Source organism: Euprymna scolopes, chromosome 4 (assembly GCF_053919585.1).
Source record: "Euprymna scolopes isolate OS-2025 chromosome 4, ASM5391958v1, whole genome shotgun sequence".
Classification (NCBI taxonomy): Eukaryota; Metazoa; Mollusca; class Cephalopoda; order Sepiida; family Sepiolidae; genus Euprymna; species Euprymna scolopes.
The window spans coordinates 45,077,355-45,089,635 of NC_136485.1; positions in this window are offsets into that span (position 1 = coordinate 45,077,355).

Here is a 12,281-nt window from a genome sequence, read left to right on the forward strand (position 1 = left end):
CAGTAGAACTGCTGGCTATCAACGTGATCGTTCTAGGTTCAGTCCTCGGCTTTGGAGAGGTGCTAGTCTAGCGGCACTGATAAGTTGTGATACAACGAAACAGGACAGTATGTCGATGACTATATATATATATATATATATATATATATATATATATATATATATATATATATATAAGGTTTGAGTAGAATTTTTGGCGCTATTTTATACAATATGCCTGCTGAAATAAAAAAGATTGCTTGGCGAATGAAAAATATATCCAGAAAAACCCGAAAAAAATGACCCTGTCGAGTTCAACCAGATGTGCTTGAATAATGAATAGCTTCCAAATTATTTATATATATATATATATATATATATATATATATATATATATATATATATATATATAGTGCCGCCAAAAAGAAAGTCCGCACTTGTAATTTTTTCAAAAACTTCAAATTTAAGCTAAATTATATGTAACTATTAAAACAACCTATACCTCATTTCATTCGCCTTTTATTCCTATATTATTTTACTTGTTCATATTTGACTTTTAATTGAAATAATTGAAATATTATAGTGTTAAACGTAAATTTTATAAAAATAAATTCTAATTAAGAAGGCAAAATAAAGTCCGCAGCAACAAATTCGCTGAAAACCAGCTGTAATTATCGCTCCTAAATCAGTTTTTAAAATATCCACCAACAGGCAACAAAGCATCTCTAATCGTAACTCATTAATCTTCACCTTTCTGGTTTATCCTGTCGAGAAATCGGTTGCAAATTGAAATGTGATGAGAAAACGGTACGAAAGACTGTGCAAAAGCACCAAAACACAGGAGTGTTCGTGATTACCCTAAATCTGGTCGTACTAGAGTTACTTCTAACAGGGAAGACAATGCTATCAAGATCGGCAGCCTAAGAAACAGATTTGAAACGGCTCCCCGAATCCAACAACAGTACAATCTTGTTAAAAAGTGCTCTCTGCTGTCTAGAACAGATTAAAGGAATTTAATTTGCCAGGATATGTTGCAAGACGCAAACTAATGATTTCTGTAAAGAACAAAAGGCGTCGTTTAGCCTTTCTCACATGCAATGAAGATCATAACCCTTCATATAGGTTAAAAGTGCTTTTTAGCGACGAAAGAAACTTCAATAGGCTAGGCAGTGATGGTAGGCAGTACGTCCGTCGGAGGAAAGACGAAGAACTTAATCCTAGGTGCTAAGTTTCAACGCTGCAAGGTGGTGGAGGTTCAGTTTTGTGTGAGGCATTATTAGTACTAATGGTCCAGAGCCTATAGTTCGCTTGCAAGGTCGAAATAATGAGACCAAGTACATTTATACGTTGACTGAGCATTTTCTACCCTTCTTTGGTCGGAATTTGGATGATAATCCCATCTTCATGCAGGATAAGGTTCCCATTCATACAGCTGGCAATGTCAAGAGGTTCCTGGAAGAGCATGATATTCCGTGTTGGGATTTGCCTGCACAATCTCCAGACCTCAATCCTATCGAAAACGTATGGCATTACATCAAGTAATAGCTACGCAATTATAAAATTTCAAATTTGGAAGAACTTTGGACAAAAATTAAAGAAAAGTGGGATGCCTTTTCCCTGGAGTATTGCAGCAGTCTAATTCAAGGACTTCCCAAAAGATTACATGTTGTCAAATTGCAGAAGGGCTATGCAACTAAATATTAAGTAGTTCATTGTGTTCCTTTTGTATTTGTGTTGCATTACTGTCCTAAAGTTGCATTTAAATAACAATTTTCCATTGTGCGGACATTCTTTTGCCTCCTAAATTTGAAGTTATTTTTTTTAATTGACGTGAACACTAGAATATTTCAATTAAAAGCCAAATATGAACAGGTAAAATTATAGAATAAATAGCCAATCTAATGAGGTATAGTTTGTTTAAACAGTTACATTAAGTTTAGCTTAAATTTGCAGTTTTTTAAATAATTACAAGGGCGGGCTTTCTTTTTCATATATATATATATATATATATATATATATATATATATATATATATATATATATATGAAATTGGTATATTTAGGCAGCATTTTTTCATTCAAGCAAATATTGTTAAATACAACGGAGACTTTTTTTCTTATAATTCTTTTTTTTAATTTTTCAATTTTTCGTATTGTCTTTTTTGTTTCAAAATCAAAAATATTAATAAAGGATCCATACATGTTGCTGTTACGAGCGCTTTCGATTCGTCCATGAATCATCATCAGGTGTTAAAAATACAGGATTGCGAAAATGAGGATTGAAAATGAAAACTAAAATATATATAGTCAGTGATGAGTTAAAATAAAAGTCGATTAAGAATAAAAGTCGATTAAAAATTCGAGTGTTAAAACCAGCAAGTTCGTAGACACCATGTACGAAGTCCGTCCAACACGGACTACGCAAGACATTTCAGAACGTTACTACTTTTTTGAAATGCAATGTCATTTATATTAGGTTGAAGAGTTCTAATGTACGACGCTTCAAGAATCTTTAATTTTTTTACATTATTTTCCCGTTGTATAATTTTTGTGTTGTCAACGAGGACCTTTCTAACATTGGAGGGGGGACAGCTATGTTCTTTTTTTAAATGTTTGTAAATCGCGCTTGTGTCGTTAAGGTGCATAGTTATTCGCCGGGACAACGTTGTTGTTGTATGCCCAATGTATGTATTATTTTTGGAGTTACATTCTCCAATAGAGCATTTAAATTTATACACTACATTGGTTTGTTCCAACGCTTTTATCGCCGGTAAAGAGTTGTTTTTAACCACAAGGTTTTGTGTTCGAAATTTCCTATAATAGATAATAAATTTAATTTTAAAATTACTATCAACAGGCGTCAAGTATCTTCGTATAATATTTTTTATTGCATTTTCTTCGATTCTGAAATTAGGCGTCATTTGATTTTGGTAAAATATATTAAAATATATTAATGATATCCTCCACAAAAAAAGCACTGCTAATTGAAATAAAAAACATTAAACAAGTACTCATCAATAATCATTTCCCCAATTACATTGTTGATGAACAAATAAAAAAAATGCTACAATCTTCCGATAACCAGAATAATAACGTTAGCCAACACCGCAATGCAAACCCCATTAATATATTTTACCAAAATCAAATGACGCCTAATTTCAGAATCGAAGAAAATGCAATAAAAAATATTATACGAAGATACTTGACGCCTGTTGATAGTAATTTTAAAATTAAATTTATTATCTATTATAGGAAATTTCGAACACAAAACCTTGTGGTTAAAAACAACTCTTCACCGGCGATAAAAGCGTTGGAACAAACCAATGTAGTGTATAAATTTAAATGCTCTATTGGAGAATGTAACTCCAAAAATAATACATACATTGGGCATACAACAACAACGTTGTCCCGGCGAATAACTATGCACCTTAACGACACAAGCGCGATTTACAAACATTTAAAAAAAGAACATAGCTGTCCCCCCTCCAATGTTAGAAAGGTCCTCGTTGACAACACAAAAATTATACAACGGGAAAATAATGTAAAAAAATTAAAGATTCTTGAAGCGTCGTACATTAGAACTCTTCAACCTAATATAAATGACATTGCATTTCAAAAAAGTAGTAACGTTCTGAAATGTCTTGCGTAGTCCGTGTTGGACGGACTTCGTACATGGTGTCTACGAACTTGCTGGTTTTAACACTCGAATTTTTAATCGACTTTTATTCTTAATCGACTTTTATTTTAACTCATCACTGACTATATATATTTTAGTTTTCATTTTCAATCCTCATTTTCGCAATCCTGTATTTTTAACACCTGATGATGATTCATGGACGAATCGAAAGCGCTCGTAACAGCAACATGTATGGATCCTTTATTAATATTTTTGATTTTGAAACAAAAAAGACAATACGAAAAATTGAAAAATTAAAAAAAAGAATTATAAGAAAAAAAGTCTCCGTTGTATTTAATAATATTTGCTTGAATATATATATATATATATATATATATATATATATATATATATATATAAAGAGAGAGAGAGAGAGAGAGAGAGAGAGACTAATTAACATAATTAAAAAATAAAAAATGAAAAGGGTTTGGCTAACCGGGGTTGTTCCTCGCTCAACAGAACTAAATCTTCACAAATTATTCAGACTTAGTTCCAACAATTATTACATTTCGTAACTCATTATCCTCGCATTGCATGTGGACTTAACAATTTCGTGAATACTTTTCGTAAAAAGAAAAAAAAACATAATGAATTTGCAGCATCACTCTGTATATAGAACGTAAGGTGTTATCCGCGTGGTGTTATCAAATAAAAATACTAGATTATTTTCAAAAGACAAAGACTAGATATACGAAATTAGACAGTAACATAAAAGAACATTGTGACTGAGAATAGCTTAGATAAGAAAAAACCTTGATTTCACAAAAGCTCTTTTTCCCTAATATAAATACAAAGTGTTCTTTCTTTATCAAAAACTGCATGCGCTTATTGTGTCTTCCTCTTTATAAAAACAATAAGGTCATCCAATGTCTACCGGTGAGCGAGAATTTTATGAGTAATTCTGTATTCTATAAGCTGTTATGTACGACATGGACAGGAACTAGAATCTAAGGAAGGGCTCCGTCATTCCAGTAATTATAGAAGCAACTCATAAAAAACGAATCTCATAAACTACCTGGCAAATATATCCGGTGAACCAAGTGAAAGATTTATACAATAATTGCACTTAAAGAATGCAATTATAATCTTAAATCTTAATTTTCATCTTAAGAAAATCTCTCGGTTATAATGTATGAGATAGCGGATCAATGTCCGGCAGTAGTTATATCCCATTTCCAGCTAAAACTAATTATTAGAATTTATATATATATATATATATATATATATATATATATATATATATATATATATATTGGCAGCAAGTCTGGATAACTTTTCTATTTGCCGAGCGGTTTCTTAATTTCAGCAGGCATGTTATATATGGTGACCCCCAAATACGGGCCCCAACTCTAATTAGGCCCTCGTTTCTTAGTGTTTTGTCTTAATGAAATGAAACTTTGGTCATAACTAGTTTATTATATTCAAAACATAACATCAAAAGACTAGCGTCTTTGGTCTTGTTTTTTTCTCCATTCTACAGCATATGCTAGATGGCCTCCATTTAGCTTTTGATTTTTTTTGGGGGGTCACCCTGTATAAAATGGCGGCCAAGTTACTTTTTGGCCATATTCTTCTCAAGCGCTTTCTATCGGTGTATCCGATTATCATCAGGAGCGATGATAATCGGATGCACCGATAGAAAGCGCTTGAGAAGAATATGGGCGAACAACAACGTTTGGGTGCCATTTTATGTAACATGCCTGCTGAAATTAAAAAGACCGCTCGGCAAATACGAAAAGTTATCCAGAAAGATTGGAAAAAATGTATAAATCTGTCGTTTTCAATCAGACATGCTTGAATCTCTCTCTCTCTCTCTCTCTCTCTCTCTCTCTCTCTCTCTCTCTCTCTTTATATATATATATATATATATATATATATATATATATATATATATATATATATATACACGAAAATGTTCTCTTCCAAATATTATTTTTAACTAGAGGGACATGTGGAAATTCCACAGGGGACTCATGAGTATGTAATATATTGATGTTGGTATTCTGTAAATGTTCAGCGTAAATGGAGACGCTCTGATATTATTGTAGCTTTTTTGTTAAAACTGCCAAAGTATTTATCTAAGGCAGCACGAACTCCTGGCAAAGCCCGGTCATAAAGTACGCTTAAATATGATATTTTAATTCTTGCAGATTTCGTATATATTATTATAGAGTTAATGTTCTATGGATTTTTATATATTATAAAGTTGCGATTTAAAAAATGAAAAAAATATCCATATGACTGGGGTGCATTAGCTTGAATTGAAACCGAAATAAAAACTTATAATATATATATATATATATATATATATATATATATATATATATATATATATATCACTTGAGTTCATTCAGCTATAATTAAAACTGAAACCAAAACTTATGAAGAATTCTTGATAATTTTTTTAATTAAAAAAAAATAGATTACTGGAGTGCCATTTGATATAATCGAAACCGAAACCAAAACTTATGAAGAATTCTTGATAAAAATATTTATGACAAGAAATGTAAGTACATAACAATTAAACGACCTGGATGTAAGTGTGACACAAAAATAATAAGCACGTAATCGTATTATTATATAGATAACAGAAAGTTCTATTAAATAGACCAATTATACTTTTACATTTTTTTACATTTATTTTCTAACAGTTTATTTTTACGTTATAGTGAACAAAAAAAGCTTCTAATGTTCACCAAGAAATACTTTTATGATCATTAAAACACACAATTATTTCGGCGAATACCCATATATTTTTCTTTTCCGCTATACACTATGCGAAAAGTAGCTTATGTTTTCGCCCGCACCTTTCTGAGCTTAGCAGTGGGGTTTCGTACTTATGCTAATTATTAGCAAACTGATATCACTTGTTTGTTTCTCACCAGGAATCCTCTAGAATATCCCCTTTTACTCTTTCTTTTCTTTCTTTCTCGCTCTGTCTCTGTCTCTGTCTCTGTCTCTGTCTCTGTCTCTGTCTCTGTCTCTCTCTCTCTCTCTCTCTCTCTCTCTCTCTCTCTCTCTCTCTGGTGTGTTTCTCTTACAATCCATGTGTATGTGTGTGTGTGTGTGTGTGTGTGTGTGTGTGTGTGTGTCACTCCTTTTTAACTTGCACACATGTTCCATTCTTAATTGCTCATATGTCGGCCTTTCTTCCTGCGTTAGAAACTGCATCCGGTGTGCCTGAATAAAATCATTAATGACTGGGATGAATGATAATACACCAATCGTTAATAATTATGTGTATGACTTTGATGTCATAGATAAAAAAAAATTAATATTTATCATTAATTACACGTCCTTAATATTTTTTATACTTGCATTTTATTTTGTCATAATCTCCTCAATTTCTTACTCGAAGAGGAATAGTCAATGGCAATATAAATACTGTCGCAAATTGAGAAATTGGTTATGTCTGGCAGTTAGTGTTCAAATCGAATCTTTTGCACTCCTTGATGCAGTAATGTAAAATAATCATTTATCCCTTAATCATATCAAACGACCCATTCCATAATTAAATAAAAGCTTTTATTAATCTGCCATATCCTCTTGTCGTTCGAGTCCTGTTTTATCTACGGCGTTTGACCTTCGGGCCGGACTTTGACATTCAACCCGGGAACAATTCTATTTTACAGATCTGGGTTTTTTGCTTTCTTACTGAGAGCATATATACTGCGTTATCACATTAGATTCGGTGTGGAAACGGAACACTGAAAAGAAAATATTGTCCGACATAATTTTTCATTACGGAAATCGCTTCAAGCAAAGCATTCACCAACTTCATGTAAGGATAAAAATACTGCTCTAAAATAAAGATAGAAAGTCTGAGATGGATGGATTTTGACTCAGAAATCACTAATTCTTTGCCCATTTGTCATTTGTCTGGAAATGAAAGGTTTTCTTATACACTTATGTTTAAAAATACAAGCAATAAATAATTCGTCAAACATCAAGTTGATAAGAACGATGAAATTATTGAGTTGCATGTTTTTCATTACATTGTAATTCCGGTTCTAAATTTTTAAGATGAGGATTAATTATACATATTGTGTCGTGGCGCAATGGATATAGTACTTAATAAAAATATATTGTAATACTTACAATGTTCTGGAGGTTGAATTTTCAATTCTCTGTATGAGCGACACCCAAAATATAATTGCAAATAAATTAGGACTTCGAATCAGTCATGGCTGATAGAATGAAAGCATTCTACTCCTGTGAATTAGACAAAAGGTTCCATTCGAAATTCTATGCAGAATGGTTCCCGAGTTGGATAGAATGATTCCCGAATTTGACAAATTGTCCAATTTCTACTGTACACTCTTTAGCCCTTATCCTCAAGTGGCCTCTTGGCCTTGATAAGTGGCGATGCCTATGTAAAAAGAAAGTGTTGTGAAAATAACACTCAAGATGATAACAATGGGCTTAAGGATCCAAATAATACGAGCATAGTAATTCATTTTTTAGTCTGTTTGCGGTCTACCGATAGAACAGAAATAGCGCAGGAAAGTAAGCAAGAAATAGTTAAACCGAGAGCTTTTTAGATCACTAATGTGTTGGACATATTAACCAGATCGTCTTCAGGGCTGCTTCTCCCTAGATTGCCAGAGATACTACCTCAGATCTAATAGCATTTCTTCTTATTTATATCATACGTTTCCGTTGCCACGGTTCCTTATTCTCTGGACTATAGTATTTTCTAAACCAAACCAATCTTTACTTTCTATTTTTATTAGTAAAAAAAAAAAACATTGCGATTTGATGATCAGTCAATAACTTTATCTACATACCTACACGCAGTAAATAAAATTTAGTATAAACATATATTTTTGTATAAAACTCTCCTCTTGGGATGACTGCTATCAATCTGCCCTTAATCGTAGTAATTCCATACGGCTCAGTGAAACTGTGTCTTGTGTTTTGTTAATTAAATAAGTTCCCTAAAACTGAACTTAAACACCGGCTGGCCTTATCAGAGCGCAATTTTCCGGCTGAAATTTTCTAAGTGATGTCGACATTCGTGTCATAATAATAAATTCATCACATGTATATAACTTGCATTTCATTCGCTTGTCTTGAGCATCTGCTTATGTCGGACATTTCCGTTAATGGTCGGAAAATGACTTTGTTTTTTTTAGGAGCCGCTGACACTGGTATTAGCAGCAGCTAAAATATGCAAATGAACAAGCCGGTTGCAAGATGTGACATCGACGGATGTATTCGGGAAAATAAAAGTATTAGAGACGTGTTTAAAGAAAAAGAAGTTTTCGATATGGGTGTTCGGACAAGCACGTGTTGGAGACAGATGGGTGGCAGTAGAGCAGAGACGAGAAGTCACGCGTGACCGGAAAAAAAGAATATAGGTCTTTTGTTAAAACTGAAACAGCTAGTTGATTTTTTTTTTTCTGTTTCCAATTAACAATTAGTTAACCTGTGTCTGTTGTGGAATCCATTGTAAAAAGATCGTGTATTTAATGCTTTTTCTATTTGCTTGGAATAAAAAAAAGACTTGCAAACAAAAAGGTATATGCAGTGTATGGTGACCATTAATATTTAGCATATATTACTCCTTAAGATTAACATTTATTCAGATTTTGCAGAATAATCCCAATGATAAAAATTGCAATTTTTATTGGAAGGCATAAAAACTCATTGGCGAGTTTGTATGTCATGAAATAACCATAAGTATATAAGTCTTCGCGCGAAAGAGCAGGACAGAAAATGTTTTAAATAATAATAATAATAATAATAATAATAATAATAATAATAATAATAATAATAATAATAACAAAGACTTTAGCTGGCGAGGACTACTATTGACCGTAACCAGTTATACAATCCTTTTGAAATTTTCATCTCTATTTTCTCGTTATGTACTTAATATTTGTAACTGAAACCTATATGAAATATGTTCCTTATTAAATTTTAAAGATTTTCTATTCTGAAAGAAGTTTTTAAAAATTTAATCTAAAAAAGTCATTTTAAAGTTTCTGTTAAAAAAATGTTTTTACCTTACTTTGTAAAATTTATAAAAGTGCACTTTGAAGATAAATAAATTTCCTCCGAACACCGATAATAGTTTGAGCGTCATCTACATTTCTGCCTGTAACTGCCCTTGACAATATTCCAATCATAGTACTGAAAAAGCTACAACCGCTACTAGCTCTTCAAACAAACACCTTAGAAAACCTAGTTGGTCTGTCAAGTATTTTAAAATACTGGAGATCTGTATTTTGCGTCTCAGTCTTGATCAATTTGTTTTCTGTGCGTCATGACTAAATTGCCGGAATCTGTTATAAATAAAGAAGATGCCAACTATCTCAGCAGAAGAAACCTGCTTAGTGACACTCAGTCTGACATCCGTTCTGCCAAATCTGTAGCTAATGTTCTGACGAAAATTTCACAAAGGGTCAGCTAATCTATCGATGGGATGATCCTCTCTTGAGCAATAGCTCTTGACATATCAAAGGCATAAAGGTCTACTTCTCGAGATTTCTAACTACAGGATATATGATAATGTCCGCTGTATCAAATCTTTTTCTTTAATAGGCTTATACAATCAGTCGTCGATGAGCAGAAGTCCAAAGCTCAAAGTATCAGACTTGGCGTGTCTCGAGGATCAATTCCGGGCTCAACTCTCTTTCTGATTTTTATTAATGATCTCCTAAATTACTTTCTCGATTCAGACGGCACTACTATTTATAGTAACACTTCAAAGGACATCAACGACCAAGATCTCTTTGAGTCTCTGACCTTGAGCACGTGGTGGAATTGAGTAAAAGTTGGCTGATTAATTTTAAACCATAAAGAGGTCTAGAGAGATTTCCTCTTATTTTCAGATATATTTCAATTTTGCACCTCCAAACATATATATATATATATATATATATATATATATATATATATATATATATATACCTTTTCGTTTTCTGTTTCAACAAAATAAGTATTTCTCTAAGACTTCTTTTAAAACCAAATCCTTTTTCTTACTCTTCCTCCTGCTCTCTTGATATATTCCCTAATTCAAAACCACGAAATCATTATTGTTTCCATGTTAAAAAAAAAAATTCCCTTTTATTCTATCACTTACCTTTTGTTGCTTTTTCACATCTTTACGTCACTAGTCAATATCTAAAACTAATTTGCGAACAATCGAATGGAAAATATAAAAACATAACACAGAAACATAATGCCACATTCTAGTGAGACGCTTTATTAAACCAAATGCGACACATAGTTCTATTTCTTTACGTCCACCTTTTTATCCTTTTCTCTTTTCGATTTCTTTCTATCTACATACTTATATTTCTGTTTGGTTCAAATGTGCGGAAACTGTAAAAGTGTTTTGTTAGTTGTTTTTTTTTTCTTTTTCGTAGAGCGTGCAATTCGGAGTTATTTTCCTATTGTAGCCACATATTCGTAAACGTTATGCAAAAGTAACAGACAATTTATTATAGTCTCTTCTTTTTCTTTTCTTTGCCGTCATTGTCTCCCTCTCTCTCCCTCTCCCTCTCCCTCCCTCTCTCTCTCTCTCTCTCTCCTTCTCTCTCCCTCTCTTCTCTCCTCTCAGCCGTTTTTCGCCTGTATCTCTATCGTCGCTTTTTGTTTTTCCTTCCGGTTGGACCTCTTGTGTCCCAGTTAATTCATACACCAACTGGCGTGGAAGATTCGGGACGATATACTCACTCTAATAGCCCAGTTAATTCAGAAATTGGACTAACGGAAATTCGAGAAAAATAACAATTAAAAAGTTAGCAGAAAATAAAAGCGTCGTATATTTAATTCCTATTTACAATAATTCCCCACGGGACAGAGTTAGACACCAGGGTCGTTGTTTTTTTTTTAACGTGGAGAAAAAGAACAAACATTTAAATTGTCTTACTCGTGAAAGATTTCTCCTCCACTGACAGAGAACAAGAAATTGAATTTGTAGCATCTAATAAATAGATAATAGAGTTGCATAAAAAAAGAAGTTTTGTTTAAACACAAACGAAAATCAATTGAAGCGTCCAATAAAAAGCAAAGACCAATATCTACTCATGCACTGGAATTGGAATGTCATTCAGAAATAAATTAATAATATTACAAACAAAACGCAGATCTTAAATCAAATAAATAAATAAATAAATAAAGGATTGGCAGTATCGAGTATACCATACCAGGTACAAAGCGTACGCATAAATGCCATTGCAATCAATTAATAAAAACTAAAAATACTAAGCTACTTAATACCAAATATTTTTCTTCTTCATAGATAAAAAAAAAATCTCTTAGAAGGGAGTGTAGTAGGATCGTTACCTATCCATTGATGGACTATTTCAAATACAGTAGAACCTTGAGATTAGGCATTAAAAATTAATGAACAAAATAAAATACAGTATATAATCCACGTGTATATAATCAAATAACATTAAAAATAACACTGTAATACGAGGATAAATACCGTAGACAGGGTCCGGAAAAACATCGTATTCCACTTCGTAACCTGAAAAAAAAAATGTATCCTAAGGCCACCGTATCCCGGGGTTCTAATGTACTAGCCAAGTGCTCTCACGGATATGGGATTCTACAGATACCTGACTGATGAGTAAATATAGCTGACGTCACCGCTTTTCTCTGTAACTTGTTTA